Source organism: Augochlora pura, chromosome 7, assembly GCF_028453695.1.
Source record: "Augochlora pura isolate Apur16 chromosome 7, APUR_v2.2.1, whole genome shotgun sequence".
In the NCBI taxonomy this organism is placed as follows: domain Eukaryota; kingdom Metazoa; phylum Arthropoda; class Insecta; order Hymenoptera; family Halictidae; genus Augochlora; species Augochlora pura.
This window is the reverse complement of record NC_135778.1, coordinates 40,756,562-40,759,759: the sequence shown is the minus strand read 5'-3', so window position 1 is coordinate 40,759,759 and position 3,198 is coordinate 40,756,562. Positions and strand designations below refer to the sequence as shown.

The 3,198-nt window shown below is 44.2% G+C and overlaps 1 protein-coding gene across 1 annotated transcript in view; it reads right to left on the bottom strand.

The window, feature by feature from the left end:
• LOC144472018 (uncharacterized) overlaps nt 1-3,198 on the bottom strand; it is a 197,375-nt gene that overhangs the window by 139,149 nt on the left and 55,028 nt on the right. The window lies entirely within an intron of this gene.

The window sequence follows — 3,198 nt, the reverse complement described above, 5'->3', positions numbered from 1 at the left end:
AAATCTTGCTACCGGATTGTCCGTGGAATTTAAATTTAAATCTCACTTCTGAGGTCGCCGAGCGGAATTAAATTCAAATTGCGGAGCGAGGTATAATTTAAGCGGCGCGCGGGTCACGTTACCGCCGAACCTATTAATTGAGTATACTTGAGAGAACGGATAAACGTTGCATGGATTCTATTTCCGTCTTCTTTCGCGGCTAAGGTATGCTCCGCGAACAATATTCTATTTCCGTTGGAATCGTGTTATCAATCGCGTCGATGTGAACTCACCGGCGAAGTAATTTTAACGCAGATGGTTAAATCACATTTCTGCTCTTCTTCTTCATTAGGCCAGGGCTTCAATCTTTTGTTTTTTCTGTCATACATTTTCTTTGACTTTTATCGTCGCCAAGATATATTAATTTATTATTTAACACCGGGACCTATATTTACGGTTTTCTCTGTGGGACGGAAATTAAAAAAATTAAATAACTAAGTTTCTAATATTCAATTTTTATATTTTTACTATCGAAAGTCCGTTCATAATGTTAAGATAAAATAACATAGATCCATTTTGTGAAATATAAGCAGAGCTGACAGAGAAAATTTCGATTTTCCAAAAAAGATTTATAATACGCCGACAGCAAAGAAAATGTGTAGGATAACCGAAGTACCTAATTCTCTCGGATTATTACCTCGATATAAACAAAGAAAACCCGACGTCGACGATCATCCACCCTATATTTCGTCAAGGCGAAGCTTTATAAGATTAAATGTAAACAACTGCCATCTTATGTGAGCCATCCCGTGCAGTTATTATGACCATGAGCGAAAGTCATAAACTCTCGAGGCTTAAGTGGGATTCTCGCTATCTCTTAAGTCAGTATAAATGTCACCGCGGAAAAAACCCAATGAAAAACACTTTAACGGGTACCCGACGCGACAGACTCTAGCATCAGGTTATTCTGTTAGAAAATCCACGGTGAACATTCAATTTTATAAAACCAAGTCGATGTAATGGATTCGTAGCGAGTTAAATTCAATTATATCGAGCTACTTTACGTTAAATTATTATTTTAGATCATTTCCTGGTCTAAATATAATTGGGTCAGTTCTTGATAAATTTTCTTTAGAAGGAAAATAAGAAATAGTTGACAAATTGCTAAGAAATAAATGCACAATGAAGTCCGTTGAGTTTTTAATAAACAATTAATAACATCAGATTATGTGCCTTCGATGCAATTAATTTCGTAAAATAATTTCAAATAAGCGTAAAATAAGGTTACACTTAAAATAAGTATAATGTATATAGTATATAGTAAAATTAAAATAAATTTAATGTACTTTAATATAAATTAATGTATAATAACTATAATAGTGTGCGAACTTTAAATATTCTTATTTTGTATATTTTATATATGCTGGTGTTTATTCGCTGTGCTACAAATTTTCAGAAATGAAATAAATAAAATAAGTAAAATCCCATTGAAATTGGAGGAAAAGATCGGCACCCACGGAAGCCACCTGTCAGCCAGATATGGGTGCCGCAGCGCCGAACGTGTTAAGCACCTCTGCTCGGAGACGGTCACGAAATGTTCCGAGGTTATCGCAGATTTCGCGGTTCGCATTCCTCGAGCGATAATAAAAGTCGATCAATATTTCAGGAAACACTCTCCGGGCAACGGGATTTACTGGATTCGCAGACAGCCGGGCAGACATAGAGCAGCTCCCCGATTCCATTTCCGTATCCCAGAGCCACTATCTCATCTCTCGGTCGTGACGCGACGCGACGCGAGGCGACGCGAGGCGACGCGACGCGATGCAAAGTCGGCATTAGCCGCGCGGCGAATCATTTCCGCGGCCACGAACGTACAATCCAATTTCTATGAATCCGTGTATATCACCGTTACAGCCTACTAACTTCGATCAACTTACGAGCGAGCTCCGGTGATCATTTTCCGCGCTCGCATACAGACGGTACCACGCGCGCGGCGCGAATCGGCTCGGCTTGACTCGCTGCAACACATTTTCTATTCTCGGCCCTGTTAGCGTTATGCTGTTGTGTGCACACCTAGGAAGAGAGAGAGGGAGTGGAGGATGTTATGGATGCGACGAGCGTGAAATCAAATTTCTAACGATCGGAACGATTCCGGGTGCAGCGGCGCGGCTCGCTGCACTGGACCAAAGCGCGCATGTTCTCCTCCCCCCGCGGCACCCCGGACCTCGCCTCTCTCTCTCTCTCTCTCTCTCGGCTCTCCATCAGGCCAGGATAACCCTTCGAAGACCATGAAAATCGGGACAGCGACGGTCGGCCGGCCCTGCATCGATCCGGATCCATCGCCGCAGCGCTTCGCAGAGCGCATCGCAGAGCGCTTCGGTTCGATCCCCGCAACGCAGAAATCGCGACGCCGAAAAACAGCCGCGAACGCCCGGAAAGTTTGCCGTCTACCCCGGCTCCGCCCGCAATTCCACTTCTGGTTCCGGGCGGTGTTTCACCGGCGGAAATTTTTTCCCGCGAACGCCCGGACTGGATTCAGTTCGGTGAATTTGATTATTTTTTTCGGAATTGGCCTGCTTTCACGTCGGATTAACGGGCCGCGAGAGAGGGAGCCCAGGCTGCCGGCAAATTGATCCTCCCCGGGGAATCCACGGCCGCGGAATGACTCGTTTGCCTAGCCGCGGGCCGTTTTTCGAGGTAATTTACACTTCCCTGGAGCGCGCGTCCCTCCTTAATACACTTTTAATTGTCACCGTGCCCTACGGCCGCGCCGGCCTCTCCACGGACGTCTTCTTTTCGGTGGCCGGGACTCTACCCTCCCGCGCTCGCAATTACGAATTTTAAAGTCGTCCCGCGTAATTGCTGGCAGAGCGTTCCTGGATTGGTCATTTCGCTTCTTCCGCTGGAAATGGCGCACGCGGAAACGCTCGTCTCGCAGATGCTCGGGAAAGATGCGAAACCATTTATCCAATTTGGTAATACACGAGGTAAAATCGTATCGGGCCAAGTTGCATTTTTCAAAATGATGTCTCGTGTTCTGAAATCTAGCCTACGCGTGTCAAAATGTTAACCCTTTGATTTTGTTACCAGCAACTCCCAACTGTTTAATGTGTTTTATTTGAAATTTTCCTTAAATTCCCTTGCTCTTTGACTGTTACTTAACAATAACAATTTTTTTTTTAACTGACTGAAATTTACTTTAAAAGCCTGTTCTTTGAC